The sequence below is a fragment of the Streptopelia decaocto genome, assembly GCF_964273445.1.
Source record: "Streptopelia decaocto genome assembly, chromosome: 2".
Taxonomy (NCBI): Eukaryota; Metazoa; Chordata; class Aves; order Columbiformes; family Columbidae; genus Streptopelia; species Streptopelia decaocto.
Genome location: NC_138655.1, coordinates 86,693,408 through 86,715,074, shown reverse-complemented (window position 1 = coordinate 86,715,074; position 21,667 = coordinate 86,693,408). Strand labels below are relative to the sequence as shown.

Below are 21,667 nucleotides of genomic sequence, written 5' to 3'. Positions count from 1 at the left end.
GCTTTTGATAAGGTCCCATTCATTGAACTGTAAACATAGTGATTTCTCTCCTCTGGTTTTCTCGCTGAAACTTTTCCTCCTTCTTACCGATATTGTCCATTTTTTTTAGTAGTATATTTCAGAGATCTTTTGATACGGATTTGCTTAGGTTTTGTGTCTAGTTGAAGCTGTTGGAAAATATTTGTAACTTTCCAACTTCTGATGTATATGAAGGTCCTGGTTTTAGCCTTTCAGTAGCCAGTCTTGGGTCACAGGCCTTTTTGAAATGCCCACTGAGTCTGACCTAAAGCAGAGCTCATTGGATGATAATAATAGCAATTTAGGAAAAAAAACCTTCTGCTGGAAATGCTATGTAACAGTGCAACTGCTTCTTGTCAATTGCATGACAGACCAAATGTAAAAGTAGCCCTGGCTGAGAACTATGGAACTGGGACAGCCTTGTGCTGTTGGTGACACTGGTGTGTCTGTGGCTTTTGGGATGGGGTTCTGTGGAGAATTCCTGCCATGCACATGCTTCTATTGGCGGTACAGTTGAAAAACCCAAACCTCTGGTTCAAACCTGTGAGGTCTGTTGGAGGGTTTCAACAGCCTGCCAGGTATGTGAAGACAAATGAAAATGATGTTTGTTTTCTGCTGCTTGTCTGGGGAGGGCAGAAAATTCGTTTGGGCCACACCTGATGGAAGTCTTATAAGCGTTCTATGAAGTCTTCTTGGGAGCACTGGAATATCCAGACTAGAAATGCCATCAGGACAATAAATATTATTTCAGCCTTAATATGGTGTGTTTAAATTATACATGCAAATTCAATAACTCAGCACAGGCTGCTCATCCAGAGATATGCTATGACATAGCAGAGCATGCAGGGAACGAGCAGAGAGGTGCTTCTGGATGCTGATCATCTACCTCAAGTGACTCACTTGGGCTTCCAGCTTTGCCAAAATCTCTAGGTGTGTTCTTCTCGTACCTGTTTCTGGCTCCAGTTCAGGCTTCATACCTTGACCCCTTGATGAACTGGAGCAGGAGCTGCATCAGTCACAGTCTGACAGAGGAGAGGCTTCAGCACAGTTTTAACTTAAGTCATAGGTGTTGTCCCAGTGAAATTGAGAAGGAATACACACAAGCAAGTTTGCATGCAAGGGTTTTGAGCTCAGGGCTGCTTCTCATAAGCTTTCCAGGGTGTGAACTGCACATCTTTTACTTGCATGATGCTTTGAACAAATGCCACATCATGTTTGGGTTCAGTATGGAAGAGCTGACCTTAGTTATGACCAATAATTACAGAGTAGGACTAGTGGTGCTTCTCTGCTGCAGTTTTATGGAGGATTAGTTGGAGCTTGGGACCTGAAGTCTTTCTGGAAGCTAATGAAGCTTGTACTCTTAAATGCCCAAGCCATCCTTTCAAGCAGAATTTAGTTTTCTAAGTCAGTGAAATATTTTTCAGACTGTAACCCGAATCAGTAGGTGGCACCTGGAGGGATACAGGTCTAGAGTGATGCATGTGACCTAGAGGATGGGGGTCTCACATTGCATTCTGTATATTTGTATTTGTTTGTCAGCCAGTTCTGCAGCCCTTCCATGCACTGAGTTGTAGTTATTCAGGCAAGTAATTCCACTGGCTTGAGTCTGGTTATTCATCTGGGTAAGTGGTGTGCAATCTGAGTTCAAGGCGGTAGATTTTAAGTGAGTGCTCGCTTTTTGTGGAGAATGTGGGAGACTAATTCCCAGAGCCTGGGATCCTGTCATGCCTTAAATTCTCTTCTGTTCTTATGCTCTGCCTCTATCCGGTGGGTGGGTGGGCTGGAAGTGAGATGGGAGGCTGGACTTTCCTCCCCACTGCAGTAAGCAGCTCTTCCAGAGAAATTCCACAGCTGTTTCTGAGTCTGTTGAGAGTTGCCTGCTTGCTTTTCCAATGCTGTTTTCTACACAAATAGGTTTTTCTGCTGTTGTGCTGGGCTCTGCGAAAGGAGCAGAGGAGCCCTTGGAACCAGTGTAGCTCTGTAGTCGGTCAAACCGAGCTGCTTTGGAGGGAAACCCTTCCAGCCCTCATCAGCACAAGTTATTTGTGCAGCATCTCCCCATGTCCCGGTCTGGCAAGGGCTCAGCAGTTGCTGGTCTGACCGCAGGAGAGTCGACCCCTGCCTCAAAGGCACCTGCTTGGTGTAGGTGGCCAAGCGCCAGCAGCGTGGGCTGAGGGCGTCTGGGGATGGTGAGGAGAGAGATGCCGAAATCTGTGGGGCGAGATCACCTCCAGGGCTGGGGCTTGTGAAGGAGACAGGAGCCCCAGCAGCTTCCACACTTAGAGCTGAGTAACAGTCCTTCAGCCCTGACAGGGCATTTCACCCCTTAAGATGCAAATGACTTTGCCCTCCCTGTTTTCCTGCTGCAGAAATTACCCCTTCAGAGTCACCTTCAGATGTAAATGAGTTTGTAATCTGCCCCTTCCTGCTCCAGATGCACACAAGCTGGGCAGTTTCAGAGCTGAACTGCAGCCTGTGCTGTGCAGCTTGATTGAGCAAGGCGTTCTTCCCTTGTTTCCTGGGACGTCGCAGAACGTGGAAACGCCACTAATCAAATGCACTGTAGTCGTCTTCTCGTTTTATTTTTGTTCATTTTAACTTAAATTCCCCAGGAAATGAGTGCTGTCTGTCTTTTGCCATTTGCGTTTTGCCAGTTTCAACCAGATTGCACCAATGGTTGGCAGTCTTGAATACCATTAATTTCCCACTTGTTTTTGTTAAGATTAGCAGCTGGCTGGGAAGTCTTTGAAGCAGCGCTCTCTCTGAAGAAAAGGAGGTGCGTTTCAGACCTTCCTTGTTCTGCCTGGTGGCAGCTGCCCAGCCAGGCATCCCATATGTGGTGGTCAAATGTGCAGCACCTTTGTAGCCCTGGCCACCTCACGAGGTGTGCGTGGTCTCCAGGGCAAGGGCTGGTGTGAGGTGATGCTGAACGGCTCTGATGGAGGGGCAGGGGGGCAGAGGACGCGTATCTTCAGTGGATAGGGCGTGTTTGTTACACCACCTAGCAGTGCGGCTGCCCTTTTGTTTATCGAGCTAAAGCCACCTGAGATTTAGGAAGGCTGGCAGGCTGACAGCTGTAGCTTGGAGCCTGCTTTCCTTGACCTCTAGGACACCTTGGGCTGAAGGAAGGCGAGCATTGGAGCAGATGGGAACATTGCAGCCCGGACAGGACTTAGGCAGAGGTGTGTGTGTATGTGTGCGCAAACTGCCTGTGTGCAGTGGCAGCATGATTATCTGGGTGTTCACCAGTGTCATCCTGTTGAATGCAGTGATCATTTGATAGTGTTGAAAAGATGACATTCGGTGCCGTACGTTTCTCCCAAAAGAGCTTCCGTAAGCAAGTACAGTCTCCTGTTCCCACGCAGCCCCCTCCCTATGGTTACTTTAGGCAGGTGTGTACTACTAGGGCTGATGCAGTGCTGTGAGATGTCAAGGACGAGCTTCTGCATTGCTGAGCGCCCTGGGGTAGGTGCGTCAGGTCTGGTGTGGTTGTCTTGGGTGGTCTGCTTTAGAAATCTGGGCAAAACTGTGCTAGGGAAAGCAGTCTTAATCTCACCCAGACTGTGCCTGTGGTAGGCAGCTTTTCGGTATAGCTGTGCTGAGTGTGGTGGGCACGTCTTCCAGTCCTGGACTGAAGGAAAAGACAGGCATCTGTTCAGCCAGTGGCATAAGAAATAGGAGTGTCAGGGTGTCAAGGAGCACATGTGGGATGCACATGTAATTCCTTAGCCAGTGCATGTTTTGCTATGCTCTTTGTTGCTGCTGCTCTTCAGAGAATACATGCCTGTTGTCCTGGGGCTTAGAGTGTGGCTCTTCAAGAGATTGCCAGTGTCATTCTCTAATGTCAAAATATTGTCACCCCGGAGGGATGAGCTGAATCTCAAACACCCATATGCCACTCCTTTTCAGACAGCTTGTGATGCAGCTGAGATCAGGTGCCTCTGTCAAGGTGAGATGAAGGAAGGAACTCTGTAGCTGGCTCCCTGTGATGGGTTGCGGAAGATGTGGAGCACTGAGTCATGTCAACAGGGCAAAGGGGGATGCTGTTCCCTCTCCCCCACGCGAACTCTGCCTTCTGGAGATGGGGCTGGGCACCTCTGGCATCTGAGCATTAGTCTCTACACTATTAGAGATGTGGCATTTAGTGAAGGAGAATGTCTCTTGCCTCCATTCCTTTCCCCAACATAGGCACCAAATTGTACCACCGGCAGCGTGGCACGGTAGAGGACTGTGGTAGCTAAGAATGGGCTCTTGCGCTCAGGCCAGACATCCCGTGCAGGTCCCTCCTCTGATGGAGCCAGCCACCTGAGCTTTGGTGTGAGAAATCCTTAAACAGGCAGTCATGGGGTAACGCGCTGCCGTAACATTTCTGCCTGTTCTTCTTAACTGTATGGTGCTAACTATATGCATTTAGGTGATGGTGTAGTGCTTTCTCTGTAAGGTTTTAAACCAAACCGAGTGGGTTGCATGCCGAGAGGGAAGGATTGCAGTGCTTCCACCACCCACCATGGACTTTTCCAAAAGATGTGCACTGGAGAGAGCTGGTGTGGCCTGAGTGCCTGGGTTGCTGCAGGCTCTGACTTGATAGGCCTCGGCTTTTCAGGCTCCGCTCTCTGAGGATGGGGAAAGATGGACATGAAGGTTGCTTTGTTAGGAACAAAAGAATGTGCAAAGTTTGTGGTAGTAGCTGCCAGCACGCGTAAGACAAGGTAAAAATACTACTTAAGAGAAAGCGGGTGTGTGTTACAAATGGGGACACACAAAGACAAATAAGACTTTTAAAAAAGCATGAAGCCTATATAGCAAGCATGCTGTCAGACACAGTGGCTCTTGCCAGCTAATATCATCCGCAAATAAAACAAGTTAGGTTGTTGCTACTGCAGCTGCTTTCCCTGGTGAAGCAGGGTGAGCCAAACTTGTCTGACTCTGACAAAAGCGTTGGCAATTTGCCTGAAGTCTGAGGTGCGCAGGGTAATTTACTTAAAAAACCCCATAGAACAATTATTATCCAGGATGAACACATACAACCATAATGTTTGCTTGCAGTTGTGTTTTCTATCACACGCTCTCAGAAGTTGCTTGTTGGCTGCATTCACAAGCAAACACAGCCTGGAGGTGATCGGCTTCTTCCCTGACCTGCAGTTAACAGCAGTAATTACACTTAAACAAGTTTTAATGTGGGAGGCAGGAGGGATTCAGTGGCTTGGGCAGAAGGCTGTCAGTGGGGTCATTTGGGATCCAGGCCTTGGGAGGTTTCCTTCTGACCTTGGGCAAAGCACATCAGCTGCTCACTGCCTCTGTTCTTTAAATTTGATCCATTACCATTCATTTCAGAGCAATTGAATGACATTGGTTGTTGTTTCCTCCTCTGAAACAACCCCCAAATACCCAAGTGTTTGTGCATGAAATCGAAGTTTAAATATTAAGTCTCCCTCTCTCCTCCCTGCTCTTTATCGGATAAAGGTGGAAGAAAAAGAATCGTTCACAGCCATATGCTGGAGGCATCAATCACGCCGGGAGCAGAGTCTGCCAGTTGTTCTACACATTATTAATGATGAAAAGATATCAACATATGAGCTCATAATTATGTTGCATTTAAATTACTTACAAAATAGTGGCGTTAGGAGAACAATGGGGTTACAAAAGCAAGGAAGTGCCAGGACTAACATTGCATAGCTCCCCTTTGCATCTGCATTATGATACAATCTTTAATTCTATAATTGCCTCATTTTTTCCCTTTCACAGAGTCCCTCTTTCAGTGGATAGGTAATTACTGCATCATTCATTTTCTCTTCCCTACATTTACTTTCTGCATGTGTCTCCATGTGTTTATTTTATGCCCCACCCAAACCTTGAACCGAGTAGTGCTGCTCATTCCTTCCTGGGGGCTTCACGGGCAGGGAGGTTCTTATTCTTGCAGCATCTCAGGTGCAGGTACTGTCGTAGTTTTCGTAGCTGAGGAGTGGAGGAGGAGAGCAAATAAGGCTCAAATGTTTGAAACACTTTCAATTTTGGCCGCCTTAAAGAGATACTTAGGGATGGTTTTATTTTCAACTCACCCCAGAATACCTGGCACGATGTAGCCGTTCATCTGCTGGAAGCAGGATGACTGACCTCGGCTGCAGGTCTTGGCACTCTGGCAGGTTAGCCCTGGATGTCTTGGCTTTGCAGAGGTCCAGGACTGCCCCGTTAGGGCTCACCTGGCGAAAAACTGGTTTCAGGGATTTGCTGAGCATCTTACAAAGATGGTGGAATTCCTGCCTGCAGGCCATCTTCCTCAAAAAGGTGGTTGGGTTGTCTCTTTTTCTTCCTGCATTGCCTCATTCACTAATCGCCTGACCTCCACGGAGTGAGGCAGGGTCTGAGAGACAGCAATTGGTTTTGTCACACAACTGCTCTCTTTTTCCCAAAGCAGTTGATTTCCAGGGCTCAAATGGTTTGTGATCATTGAATTGGATAACAGAATCAGTGCAGGTGTATACAGGAGCTGGATGGAGGTTGTGTGAGCAGTCTGTACCTCTTAATTTTGCAGTGTTCAAGTTTGCAGTCTTTGTATTAAAAATTTTAACAGCTGGGTTTTAGCATAATTTTATAACTGTACAAAGGGAAAAGGAGGAGATAAATAAAAATTACTCCTGTCACATGAATCTGCAGTGACATGGATCATCCAGAGGGTGTAGACCTTTGGGCTGTAGCATTAATTTCTAACCCATGAGGTAGTGGCCTGCTGAACAGCACTGTTCGGTTGTGGGTGGTGACAGTTGCCAGAGTGGGGTGACATGTTCAGCAGGTCATCTGCTGCTGTGTTGGGGGCTTTCACAGCCCGGAGCCAGGATACCCTCAGATCCCATTTCAGGATGATGTGGGCAGAGGTCTGGGTGCTTCCCCAGTTCTTTCTGACTTGTCTGGTGTCTGTCCTCCTCTTCCCTCTGTAGCTGCCTAGCTTCTCATAGCTTTAAACTCACCCTCCCTAGTTTCCCCTTCTTCTCTGCTGTTCCTGTGCATCCCTAACAAATGACACCTGCTTCTCCTCTCGCTTTCTGTTGCTACTGGTGCCGCCTGTAGTTTTCCAGAGGTCGCAGATCTAGATACCCGGGTAGGGTTGTGTGCAGTATTGATTACAGTTTACATCTGTAATTTTTGCATGTTGAAACTGTAGGCCAGCCCAGTACCTTTGAATGGCGCATTTTAGGGGATTCATCTTCCTCACTTTTAGTCTGGAGCCATTACTGGTGTGCAGAGAGAGATCAGGCAATGGGTAAATGGCTGCTTTAGGCCAACTCTATAAAAATAGTTTGCACCTAAAGAATATTCTGCATTCTGCCCTGCTTCTCAGTGTTTTGTTGTATGCAGTGTTCCTTGACTCCCCCTACCTTCTACAATGAAGCCTGGGTGGATGTGCCATTTTATGGGGTTGAATATGAGGCTGAAATTACATCAGTTCAGAAAAGCTTGAGGAAGACTGGCGGCTTGTGCTTCTTTTGTTTTCTGGGAATGGATGGAAGCATGATAGTGCAGGCGAGAGTGTGCAAGTTCTAGATGCTGGGCTTCAAGCTGACATGCAAGTTGGTGCAACGCAGCTGCTTCCCAGAGAAGTGATGTCTGTGGTTCCAGCAAGCCATTAGATGCCTTTGGCCTGCATGTCAATCTTCTGACCAGTTTACAGTTAGTTTCTTCCTACTGCTTTGTTCAGAGTAGGGGAGAGTGGTTAATATAAACCTTATGTTGCAGTGAGAAAGCAGGAAGCAGAAATTTCCGATTGTGCTCAAATAAGCATAACATTTGGCTTTCTTTACATACTTCCGGCTTTTTCTGTTTCATTAAATTAGATGAGGAAAAGTGGATTATACCAGTGAAGAAAATACAGTTGCCAACAAAATCTTGTCTTGGAACAGACCAGGCTGACCTGCAATGAAGCAGTTGCGATGAGAATGATTTTGAAGTCAGACTTGTGTTCTTGGGAGTTTGTGATATAAATCATGGCCATGATAGATATAAACCATGTCAAACTAGGTTCATAAAATAATGACAGAACAGTGTGTCTTAAAAAGTTTTGGATGACTCAGTCAACAGCTTGTACACCTTTACAAAATAGTTCATAAGCCAGATGCTAAAAACTTGCACCAACCAAGTGTGTCTCCCTCTCTTACAGTGTGTGTAAGTCCAAAAGCTGGTATTTGAGTACTGGACAAGGATGCGAGCCTGTGAAAGGTAACAGGGAGAAGTGGCTTGTATCAATGGAGAGATTTACACATCTCTCAGAAGGGGGTGAAAAAATAAAGGTTTTGCGATTTTAAAAAAAGATTGCGCATCACTGGCCTAGTCACCTCTTGCCTGGAAGGTGGCAGTGAGCCTGCATGCCTAGGATTTGGTCTGAGTTTGGGTAGACTTCAGTTAATCCCTGGCACAACCTTGTTCTTTATAATTTTTGTGTCTGTGTTTCTTTTGAGGTAAGTGTATTTGGGCAGATCTTCGGGCACCGTAAGTTGCTGTAGCTCCTCTGTGGTGGGGCCTCTGTGCTGGGTGTGCCCCCCTGGCCCCTCTCCAACCCCCGTTCTGTCTCCCCTCTCTTCTTCCTTGCAGCATCTGTAGTTGGATGCTGAGAGGCAGAGACAGAGCTTCGAAAAAGCTGGCTCAGCAGAAGAGGTGGAGAGCCAGCTGATGCCAGTATTAATATTCTTTCAAAATTGATGGATGAGACGATTATAAAATTGCAGAGGGAAGTGAAACTTAACAGAATCCATGTTTTAATTGCATTCTGGATTTTTTTCAGCAGCCGGCTTCTGAGGTGCAGGACAGAGCAAGCATTTTTTTGTGAGGATGTTGATGTAGACTGCACAATGTATTGTTTTTTAAAGAAAGAGAAAGAGCTTGGGCCAATCTGTTTTCCACACTCTGGTGCTCTCAGCCTGCTTCAGTTGCACTATGTGGTAGCATGCGGTGTCTAGACAGTAAATCAGATCTGAAATACTGTCTCTGTGCAGTCAGAGAAAAAAAGAGTGTCGCAAACAGCTCCAGATTTACCTGTAGTGTTGAGACGCCCAGGCTTGTGAAGGGTACTTTGGTGCTGGGCTTGTAATTTCCCCTGTGTGCCCTTCATCCCCGTGGAGAGGAGTGAGGACGGTGGAGCTCTTCGGCTTCCGGTGACTGGCAGCCTGGGTCTGTGTTCCCTCCACACTGCATGACACCCACTCACCTGTAACCTGGGGAAGGTCCTTTTTCAGCTTACAAAGCCCCCCGCTTAGTCTGCGAGCAGCGCTCCTGAATGGATGGCCTGCTCTGCAATGGGAGCTGGTTTATATCCTTCCTTCCTTCTCATTTTTATTTTTGTTTGTTATTACTCTTGTCACTGCTAGGGGGAATGCCTTCCTGGCCCCCGAGCGGTGTCCGCGCTGAACACTGGATGCAGACACTTGTTCATGAGCAGAGGTGGAGGCTATATATATGCCTACACCCACTGAAGTTACTTCTGCCCCAATTAGGTCCATGGCTGGGCTATTGTCACTGGTACAGCTCCATTTGCCTCATGGGTCTGGCTTTTGATGACCTGCAGTGTGTAGTGAAGGAAGGTCAGCAAGCATGCCATGTAGACTCTTTGTGTGTCAGTGGTTCGTTTTTTTATTTAGTGGCTTTCCCCAATGTAATTCAATAATTTTGGCAGGCTGGCTTGCATGACAAGAGTGTCTTTGTGGCACACTGCCATGTGCAGTCCTGATAGCCACTGTGGTCAAACATTTTCCTCTAAGCAGAAGTAGTACGTTTAGGTGGTCTGTGAAGAAAAAGGGAAGGCTAGGACAGCAAGAAAACAATGATCACTAGACATAATGGATGTTGCTGAACCAGAGGCAGTGGATAGTTAACTTCTAGTGAGTGCCATCTTGAAAATATGACCCATATGTTTGTGTGCTGTCTGAGGTTTTCTCATGGACGAGTATTTTGCTGGAGTATGTGTCATTGAGGGTTGGACCAAAATGGTTTCCATTCAGTTTTGTTTTCTTCAGGCTTTAACCAAAACACTGTTTCCTTTGTTGTATTTTTCCTTTGTTTCCTCTGACTGAGAACTTCTTTCCACAGTCCCCTTCACCCAAACATGACTTGCACTAATTGGTCATCTTTTGAAAAAGTACATGTGTAGGTGTTTAGTTTAAAGAGGAGAAAGCATCAGCCTTTTGCCTCCTGCTGCTTTCTCCCAAGTCAAAAGCTGAGCAAAAGACACCTTTCAAGATGTTCCTGTTCAGGAGTGGTCCCCTATTCAAAGTCCCAGTCTTACAAAGTCCTGGCATCTTCAGCAGATGAACCTTCTGCTTCCATCAGCAGCCTGTGAAGTTGCATAAGAGGAGGTATGCTCAGGGACCTGAAGGGCTGCTCTCTTTTTAAAAGTGAGTAATTTGGGGTGGAGGCAGTATTCTGCTTGAGTGCTTCAGCATGCCTGTTTTCAAGCTTGGTGTCCTCCACCTCTCTCATAGCTCAGGAAGGATTTCTGGGGTCCAGTCGGGCCCCTTTTTTCCCCTGCTTATCTCCCTGGGGCAGCAGCAGCAGTCTGCCTGGTGAGGTTTGGAAATGAGTTCCTCTTGCTGCATTTCCTGCTGTGGTGTTGGTTGGTATTTTAATGGCTTCAAGCTAACATTAGGAAGGGTAAAGCACCGAAGAGCTTGAGGACTGCTGTGAGAGGAAAAGTTTCTTACCTTCTCAGAGATGGTGTCCTCGCAGGTGGTAAAACAGGCTTGTGAGATGTGGGTGTGATCCCTGTGAGTTATAGAGGTGTCTTAGCCGGGCAAGCATTAAGTGCCGAAGGTGAGCATCAGGTTATGATGGCCTTTTGACATTCTAAAGGATCCGAAATCTTCGCGGTGTTTACTCTGAAAGTATTCTCTGCCTTTCCAGAAGTGCACTGTTTAACACCCGCACAAACATTGTGATTTTGCAGTGTACGTGCTGGCGGTTGCTGCGCTTTGGGCACAGCTGGTAGTGCTGATAGGAGGATTTCTATTATACAAACACTTGCTGCTTAGAAGGTAAAAATTTGCTGAGAGTGGCACTGGAAGCCCAGCAATTCTCCCTCCAGCGAGGAATGGCCCTGCTGGCTGCTGAGCTGTGCTTGGCAATGCGCATATACATAGTCACAGCAGGACAGGGGTGCTGAAGCGCTGGCCTTATTTGGAATATTTAAATTCCTTAAGTTTTTTTTTTTTTTTCCTAGCAATAATTTCCAAATATAATTATTTAACAGTAAACCTGAACTATGCTATTTTGCAGATGCTTGAGAGCCTGTTTTCTTCCTTCTGCGATGGTAGATCTGTTAGTACCAGTGACTGCAGCTCCAGGTTTCTTGTCCAGGTGTAGCTTGTCTTTGCTTTGGTGGGATCAAGGCCTGTTTGGTACTTTTTAACTTGGTTCTTGCAGGATTTCCTTTTTTTGCTGCACCGTTCTGTATGCTGGTTTCTCTGTAAATGTTACAAGAACTAGCAATATGGGTCTTATGCCCAGCGTAAGGCATTAATACAGACACATTTCTGTTTTATTTTGGAAGATCTTGCAGTCCATGCTCTGTTGGCAGGGCAGGAATGATGTTTCACAGAAAGACGCCTTTCTCATAATTTGATTCCAGAGTGTTCTGATGGGGTCCATTGACAGCCCTGGGCAGGGCAAGCAACACTCCAGGGCTGGGGTCCATCCAACAGCAGGAGATGGGGACAGAGACAGGAATGGGGACATGGCTGCAAGCATGAGGTCCAGCCGGAGACGGGGCTGGAGAGCAGCACAGCTGTGGCAGCATCCCCGGGGCATGGACCGATGGCCTGAGGTAGGGCTGAACCAGGGTCCTGTTTCTGTGTTTTTAAGTGCCCATCCAGAGCTGTAGCCATTCTTCTGTGTTGCTTACTTAGCGTTTCAATTCAGGAGACCTGAAGGTATGTGGCTGTAGCTGGGTTTGCAGAGCGTGGCTGTGTGCTGGTTTGACTGAGGATGAGTTAATTTTCTTCATGCACTTAGAAACCTTTCTTTTCCATAGCTAACACGCTCACTATTTGGGCTTAGCTTGAGAACAAGAGATAACACCCCCGGGACAGAGTTAATGTTTTGAATTGCTCTGGTCTGAGAGCCAAGGACACTCTGAGCGCTCTGCCCACAGGTGGGAGGCGTCAAGGAAGGGGGTCATGGATGGGGCAGAGCTTGATTGACATCCAGACTGATCAATGAGAGTATTCCATCCCATTAGCGTCATGCTAATTATTTAAGGAGAGTTGGGACCTTCTGGTTGGCTCTTCCAATCTCTCTGTCTCTCCTCTTCACTCTTTTTTGTCAGAGCCGGGGGAGTTTCTGGTGTGGGACATTTAGTTTGGCCTTTTGCCATTTTGCGAGGCCTCTGAGCCTTGCTGCCTTTTTTCCTCTCTTTTCTCTCTCTGGGATCAGCTTTGAGACCAGGTGCTGTTTCCTGGGACTGGCTGCTCAGCGTGTTTGTGAGGAATTGCCTTGAGTATCTTTAATTTCTATTTTATATATATATTTACTAGTAGGGTATTAGTATTTTGTTATTTTGTTAAACTGTGTTTACCTCAATCCAAGTTCCTCCCTTCCCTTCTGATTCTCTCCCCTATTTGGGAGGGTGGGGGAGTGACTGAGCAGCTATCATGGTTGTATTGCTAGCTCGGGTTAAACCCCAACAGGCTGTTTCAGAAGTACAGAGATGGGTTCAGAGCTGGGGACAGGAGTGCTCATGAGCTGTTTGAGTGGCCGGGGGATCACTCAGGCTCCCAACACACAGTTGTGCTCCGCAGGCTGCTCCTGGCTGCCGCCACGCATGGTGTGCGCAGCGTTGTCACACCGAGGTTATTCCAGAGGGACACGGCAGCTTTTGCACCCAGGGCTGTGCAATCTAAAGGGTACGTTGTTTAAACCAGAGAGGCGCTCGATGAGAGGCCAAGATGGTTATTTGCATTACTGATGGGATGATTAGTAGATGGTGTTCATGGTTCTCATTAGAGACCTGCGGAAGATTGGGATCAAACAGAAAGGATTTGTGTGTGTGTAATTTATGAGGCCTGCTGCTCAAACCTCCATTAATACTTTTTATTTGTTGCGTTTCACAGTGTCAGTGGGGAGGAAAAGCTGGAAAATGCTAATTGTGTCATGTACTTTCAAATGGAAACAAAGGCGGCTGCTTGGATGCTCCTTGGTGCTGGTGTCACTGAGGATCAGGAGCTGCTGCAGGGCCAGTGTAGGAACAGTGCGGGGGGATCTGATTTTCAGTTTAGAACTGATGATTGGCTTCCTTTGTATAGAAATATCCTTATTTTTATAGGTGAAATCAAAGGACTAGGCTCTTTGGTCTGAAAATATTTATTCTTAGTATTTGTTGCATGCTCAGCTGACTGAATTGGTTCAAATGGAAAAATGCTGTTTCCCAAACCAGAAAGCTTGCCTTAAAAAAAAAAGCATTTCACCCATTTTTAAATTTAATAGCAAAATACAAAAAGATCCCTTTTCTATGCTTCTCTCTCTCACCCTTTTTCTTTTATGTTTCCCTTAGTGGCAAAATAATAAAAGTTTTGTATGGACACTCGCATATGTATATATGGAAGAAAAAACAAAATATATGGGTAATTTTTGACTTACTGAAAAGCTAGTGAAAATCAGTGATTCTCCACTTTCTTGTCCTTGCTTATGCTTTTCTAACTGCAGCACGGTTGCATTGATTCAAAGCTAGTCTAGGGTATTGGGATAACCATGTCCAATTATTTTTCTGTTAGCTCACTAGCTTTTTTTTTTTTAATATTAGTACCACAGGTGGTAGCAACTCCTAGCTCTGAAGTGTGCCTTGCACTAGTTTGAATGGCCTGACCTGCCTGCTGTTCAGCTGCTCGTGTTCGGGAGCCTCCCTTCTCCATTTGGCTCATGACACGTGGGTCTGAGCAAAAGCCAGCGACTGCTTTCAGAGGGTCCAAAGTCACTGGTGTGAGATTCTGCTTACTCTTGAGATGTACCAGCTTTCCCCTTTTGCAAATCAAGTCAAAGAGGGTAATGTGCAAATCCTGTTTTATTCCAGCATGGCTTGCTTTATGCAGTGGAGAGGACGTGAGAAACACGTGCAGTCATCTAGGTGGATGAAACCACCTTTGAATGTTTCAGTAGTGTCACACATGACAGAAATTCTGAGCTGCTGTGTGAAATGTGTGTGTCTCTTCCCAGAGAGGAAAATCCTTGACAGTACTTATAAAAGGTACTGGGAAATTGTGGGTTAAATAACTACCTCTATTGCCACATTAATGTTCTATTTTATTGCTGTTTTTCCAATTGCAGGCAAGATGTGCAGGCAGGAAGCAAAAAAGCAGGATAATGGAGTGGTTAGTTTGTTTGGGGGTTTGTTTGTTTTACTTCTTTAGTGTATCTTTCTTTTCTGTGTCTGATTCCTGGCAGTGTTCTGTGACCTCCAGCGGGTCCCACCGCTGTTCTCTGTTTGGAGCCCCCTGAGCAGGCACAAACCTACAAGCCAGAGCACTGAAAGCTCTGAACTACCAGAAGGGAACATCTTGCATCAGCTCTTCTTCTTTTCTCCTATGTTGGTGAACACTGGGGGCAATTGTTTAAAGCAGCTGAGCTTTACTTAAAAGAAAAAACAGCACCAAACCTTCAGCATTTGGAGATGATGACAGAGGATTGAGCACTACTATTCCTCCTCAGGACACTCTTGCATTCATTGCTGACCTTATTTTAATACATTTCTTAAGTTTTTGAAGATGAGCTTCATCTGAAAAGAGGACTGTGATTTGGTTGTAGTGTACCTAGGAAGTGAGGGTTATTCTTGTGTGTCAGGATACATGTGTTTAGACTTCCTAGACCTAGAATATTCTTGAAGTGAAATCTGGGAGCCCCTTGGGCATTAGCTGAAGAAGAAAACATCTTAGGCTACTGCAACAGTCAAAACCATAAGAAATACAAGTTGCAGTTCTTTACTGCTACATAAAAGGAAACTGCTAAGCATATTTCCTTGGTAAGCAAACCAGTTCATGAGCTGTATTGTATTACTTTTTTGTAAATGTCCCTATTTCATCAGCTTCTGTTCTAAGATAGATTGCTGGCACCTTACCTTCTGCAACCAAAAAAGCTAGAAGAAAGAGGTTTGTAGGAGTAGCAATTTCAGGAGATTGTTTGGAATCTCAGACTGCTTATTCGGTTGCTTTGAATTATCGGGTGATGTGTTTGGTACCTGCTGTTTTGTTTCAGAAGTACATAATGTAAATAAATTTGATTAGAATAGTGCTCTGCACTTGCTGTCAGTCTTTTGGCTTAATTTTCTACCTTGGTAAAACACAGAACTCCAGATACTGGCAAAATCTCCTCCTATGAATGCCTTTCCTGTGAAAGACTGGTGCAAAGGTGTGCTGCACCTCCCAAATCCACACAGGTCTCTGTACCACTTTGAGGATGTGTGCACAGGATTTAGTTGTTCCTTCATCACTGATCAGAAGTCCCTCTCTCACTGTGCCTTGATTGCAATTGTGTGGTCTGTTTGCAGATCTCACACCAGCACAGGAAGGCAAATGTAGCACCCACCTGTTCCTACCTCACAAAAAAGGGTGTTTGGCATCTGGGGGGCACTAATGCCGTCTCGCAGCCTTTGCCCTCCCCAGGAGAGCTGGTGCAAATCAGTCAGAGCTAGAGAAGCAGGACCCTGCAGTCCAAACATTGTCTGCTGCCTAGGTCTTGAGAGCGTGGTGGATATTTGGAAGCAATGAAAACAGATGGTCCTGTGCACAATGCGAGAAATTATTAACTCCACCGTATTTATTTTTACAGTAAAATTGCGTTTTCACATCTTCATGAGAGCTACTTTACAGGTATACGAACCCAGCAAAGTGTTTGTTTTCTGGACATAATGACTTTGGCACATATGTGATGAAACTACACTGAGCTGGTAGAACTGCAGTTTTGTGAGTATCTCTGCATCCTCTCTAAAGAAATTTGGTGATACATGGGTGGAGGTCGTATTTCTCTACACTCCGGATTGACATTGCTGTGCAGGAAGAGGCACGTGGGACAGACATAGCTTTAGTAAAGTTAAGTGATGGTTTTAGAGTGAAAATGGGATTAATAACTACCTAGAAAATACAGAATTATTTGATGGAAATCTGATATAACTTTTTAGTGACTCAGGAATGTGACTACTTAAGATTTGAGTTGCAGTTTTTAAAGGTGTTTGTTTCAACAGGACTTTCAAAGTTATGGGTACATTTCATTGCATTCAGGTTAATAATCATGTAAAAGCTTGACAGCACGAAGCCTGTGTGTGCTTGTGAATTGGGCAGTTAGAGACTTGGCCACCTGCGTTTTGTTTTTACATGAAAAATAATTCGTGTTAGCAGTAGAGCATTCTGTGTGCACATAGCATGTGTTATAACTAATCTGCATGCGAACAAATTAGGTCTGGGAAATGTTGTTGTAGGAAGCCATGTAGGTAAGACTGGGTACTTGCTGGAGGCCGCTAGATTGTGTCTTGTCTTAAAAACAGAAGGGTGAAAAAGAAGACAGTGCAAAGAGAGTCCTCTTCAATCAACACAGCGGGCTGTTGATGTTAGAGAATTATGCAGGACTCTGTTTCAACTGGTCTCCCAAATGACTCAGTGTAAGAACTGACAGTGAGGTCATGTGGATTTTTTATTTTTAAGGACCTATTGGACTGATTAGGCTATGTTATGTGGCTTAGTACTAGTTAAGCATGCCCAGAGTTACTGGTGAGAGTTCAACCTTTTATTTTCTGCTGGAAGCAACTTCCCTTCAAGATTCAGAGATGACTGGCAGTTGTCATTAGAGATTGTAATATATTAAACCCCAAAGCATTGTATAAATTATGGGGGAAGGAAAGCTGCAGAAGTGGGAGGGGAACTAATTGTATGACGAGGGACATGCTGAACAAACAGCTCAACACTTGGCGTCGCAGGGAGATTGGTTGTGTCAGTGTTCAGTAACTGCTTTCGCTGAGTCTGTTCATGTGCATATATATATAAAAATTAGTGACTGCTGTGATTATGTGTAATGGCTTATTATGTAATTGTTTGAACAAGGCAACAGAGAAAGCAAGACTTCCAGACTCTCATTTCTTTGGCTGATTACAAGCATTCAGTTCTTCCCTCTGCACCTCTGGGCACTGCAGAGGTTGCTCACACTATATCTGTATTTGCCCTCGCTTCCCACTCGCTCTCTGTCCCTGCCCACATCTCGTTCATGCCCCAGCCTCCAGCTCCCATGGTGGGTCTGGTGTCTTTTCTCCTCCTGCGTTCTGCATCCTCTCCATACCCTCCCCAATCTTCAGTGACACAGTCCTTCCCTAACAGATGTAAATCAGGCGGATTTTTAGTTTCCCCTTGATTTCTGTAGCATGTGAAAGTTAAAAGACAACATTATTTCTTAAAAATTTTTGTGTGTCTTTGTCCAATGTTAGTCTCCAGATACTGTAAAAGGCCTTAGAAAAATAGTATTGCTACAAGGAAACTCTCTCAGTATAAATTTCACCAGACTTTCCATGTCTGAAAAAATGTTCACTTCTGACCTCTAATTCCAGAGGAATAGTTTTATTGAGATTCAGACTCTCAGGTTTTATATCCTAGAAAGTTTGTGCCCACTAAGGGGAAGACTTCATTTCTCATATACTGTTGGTTGTTTAAAGTCCGGAGACAAAATTCAGGTCTGGAAGGATGAGGCAAAATGCCTGTGGTTGGGCTCCGTGTATCAAAATCAGGTGTTTGTACTGCCAGGCTATGGAGCACTATGGTCAGATTAGCCAGGGCCCACAGTGGGGTGTTTTTAGAGATTTTTGCTGATTGCAAGGAAGACAGGATACCTGACTGGTCACAAAGTCTGCTGGACAGATGCATTTAACCAGTGAAAAGAGTTCGAAGCGATGCCGTGGTGTACACGTGTGGTATCTGTGAATGGGTGTTGAGTGCCTCAAGAGCAGCTTTGCTTTTGTGCGACATGATGCCTGTCCCACCATAACATTCAGCTTGGTGTTCTTCCTCCAGTACAAGACTGGCTTGTTTTTCTGGTTGGGTTTTAATGGAGAAAAAGTAACCTCCATCAGCAGTGAGCCACTGGGTGGGTACAACATGCATGTCATATGTGACATGTCCCAAGAGCGTTTGTGCCCTGCTTAAGCAGTGGTGGCCAGCGTTGAGTCCAGAGCAGTTCTTTCCCTTTGAGCTGTGTCTGCTGTTGGCACAGCCTAAGCTAAACTTAAGCCTCCTGAATACCAGCTTAGCTAACTTGTTGTTCTTTGGGACTATTCAGTCTTCCCAGTCCAGGCAAGCATCACTTCATTCCCCCTCTCCAAATGCTGTTGTTACTTGTTGCCTTTTTTTTTCCCCTGGGACTAACAACTCTCTGTGACACCTCCAGTAATGTTTCATTGCCATCCAAAAGGAGGAAAGCACTTTGTCAGCAACCTACTTCAGGCAGAGAAATTTATATCTGTGAGAAGCATATGTACAGAACAGCAATTACTCAGGTCATCAATATTTATACAGCAGATAATAGTCATCATGGACAAGATGAATCTTGTCACAACAGCAATAGCTGCTGGAGGGGGGATGCAAAATATAATTACTAGGTTTCTTTAAATGGAATTATTATTTAACTTTCAAGTGATCAGTGAAAATAGCTTTGAATCTGGATGAAATATTCAGTGAGAGTTCACCTGCTTCTAGGAAGTAAAGGAAATGCCCCTCCTGCCTACCCTCATATCACACAGCAATAGCTGCCTGGGATGTTGTTCTTTACATGAGGTTTTTCCTAAAGGCAGTGCTGGTGTCAGTTGCTGAATGAGGAATAATAACAAAATCAAGCCATTTCTTTCGAAAATGAATTTTTCATCTGTCTGCTGTGTACGGACACATGTTTGTGGTTGAGGTGGAGGCACAATTACACATGCTTTGTTTTTAAAAGCCATATGCAAGTGTCTGGTGGAAGGTGGCAGGTTTTTTACCAGAGCTTTCCAGCATCCCACTCGCCAGCTGATGCAATGCCGGCCCATGTCCCCATCAGAGCTCCTGCTGGACAACTGTCTGGAAGGACAGCCCGCGTGGTGGCTTCCAGTTTGCACAGGAGAATGCAGCTCCGGATTTCTGCGGAGAGAACGGCTCCTCACACTCCTTTTTAACCTTTGGTGTGATCATTCACAGGTCTTACCTGAATATTTGCTAGATGGCCCTGTTTTTGAAAAGTGTTAAGCTGAAAACTACCTGTATGGAAGCTGTTTGCTACAGATAATTTACTTGCTGACACAGATACAATTTGCAGGCTGACTTTTTTTCATCTGCTTGTGAAATGCCTCTGATTAGCTGCATTTTTTCCTTAAGCTAACCAGCTCTTCAGATGTAACCATCTGAATATTTGAACTCCTGCACCCCCTTGATGACTTTCACTTGGGGGGAAACAGCGGACAGGAGCGTGTAGCCTTGGTGTTCAGCATTTATCTCAGTTGGCTTGACTGTCATTTGCAACGTCAATCACACAGCTCAAAGTTGTTGAAATGCCAGTGCAACTCAAGAACATTTTCAACAAACTGGATCCACAGAAGACCTAAAGTACTGTGGCATCAAACTTCCAGGCACTGTGTACTGTGGGATGCAGATAGCGAGGTTCCTTGTGCAATGCCAGGAGAAAAGTTGGCCCAAGAATGGGATTTACAAAAGCTGGTGTCTCTAACGTATGCTGGCTACAAAAAAGGAGAATCAAGAGGAGGTCTTTTAGGCCAGCAGCCCTCTTTCTGTTCCAGGAAAACACGCTGAACTGCTCCTTTTTATTCTTTTCTGGAGTCTGGTGCCTACTGCTGAGAAGTAAGCAGTGGAGGAGCTAGTGGTTGTTCTCTCTGAGCTCCTACCTTTGTCTGGCAGCGTTTGTGGATCTTTTTCTCTTCATAGGTAAACCCATTAGACTGCCTGGATTCTAGCCCTTCTCCAAATGAATTTTTAATATAAAATAATTAAACATTCATTGGAACAGGGACAGGAACCCAGGTCTCTGCCTTCCCCTCATACTCACTTTTCCTTTCTGACCTGAATACTGAATTATACACTTCGAAGTGGAATGGGGTCAGCAGGAGGCATTGGCGAAGCTCTGCTGAGCTAGTGAAATTGCTGGTACTTAAAAATTTCATCTGGGAGAAGGGAAAAGAATATTATCATTTTGTCAGATTCACGTTTAGTGAATGAGTTTCCTTCTGCCATGAGGATACAGGGATTCTTGTGTGAGTTTACTTGGTCTGCCACTGCCGTGTGGCTTGGGGAAGTCCTGACCTGTTGCATCATGCAGATTAATTTGGATCAAATGTGTGTTTGAAGCTAAATTTAGGCCAGCTTAGATCTTCCTGATGCAGCTAAAACTGAAATGCCTAGTAGTGGCAGTATTAATGCTTCAGATGCTTGTCCCCAGTGCATAGCTGTTAACAGAGATGCTTTCTAAGTTGCAGATCACAGACCTGGGGTATTGCAATTATGTGTCTTTAAAATTTTTCTTAAGTAGCAGCCCTTATTTATTTATTTATTTGTTTTTTAACCAGTGGTGGTGTAATCTTTGCTCAGAATTTAAGCTTGTAGTTGGCAGACTTACTTTCTAGTTACCTTCCCCAGATCCCCTTGAGGCAGCCACTGCGTGAAGGGGTCCATGCTGTTGAGACTCTGTTGGGGGATTATCTGCAAAGGTGTAGAAGGTGTTAATATGGACTTCTTTTCTGCCTGAGCTTCTGCGTTGAGGAGAGTAAGTAGTGACCAGCTCTTGGAGAGATTGCTGCAGTTTGTTAGACAGGCCTTTATGTGGGTGAGCCAGCCCTGTGACAGACCTGTGCTCAACACATTCTCCTTCAGTTGTATTGCAGCTCAGAACAGCTTTTTTTCAGAGTAAGGAGAAGAACAAGGGACCATTGAAGAGAGCAGGTAGTTGGAACTAGTAATATTCCAGATTATTGAATTGTGTTGAAATGATGAGATTTTTCATTAGGCTAGATTATTGCTAATTCTTTGTTTTGTTTTGTTTTGTTACAGTAACTTACACTGGGATCCAGATCACAGAATCACAGAATGTTAGGGATTGGAAGGGACCTCAAAGATCATCTAGTCCAATCCCCCTGCCGGAGCAGGAACACCTAGATGAGGTTACACAGGAAGGTGTCCAGGCGGGTTTTGAATGTGCCCTGAGAAGGAGACTCCACAACCTCCCTGGGCAGCCTGTTCCAGTGCTCCGTCACCCTCACTGAGAAGTTTCTTCTCAAATTTAAGTGGAACCTCTTGTGTTCCAGTTTAAACCCATTACCCCTTGTCCTATCACTGGTTGTCACTGAAAAGAGCCTGGCTCCATCCTCGTGACACTCACCTTTTACATATTTATAAACATTAATGAGGTCATCCCTCAGTCTCCTCCAAACTAAAGAGCCCCAGCTCCCACAGCCTTTCCTCATAAGGGAGATGCTCCACTCCCTTAATCATCTTTGTTGCCCTGTGCTGGACTCTCTCCAGCAGTTCCCTGTCCTTCTTGAACTGAGGGGCCCAGAACTGGACACAATATTCCAGATGTGGTCTCACCAGGGCAGAGTAGAGGGGAAGGAGAACCTCTCTCGACCTACTAACCACCCTCCTTCTCATACACCCCAGGATGCCATTGG

At 45.4% G+C, this 21,667-nt stretch overlaps 1 protein-coding gene across 4 annotated transcripts in view; it reads left to right on the top strand.

The window, feature by feature from the left end:
• The window catches only part of RNF152 (ring finger protein 152), a 97,046-nt gene that overhangs the window by 51,193 nt on the left and 24,186 nt on the right, over positions 1–21,667 (top strand). The window lies entirely within an intron of this gene.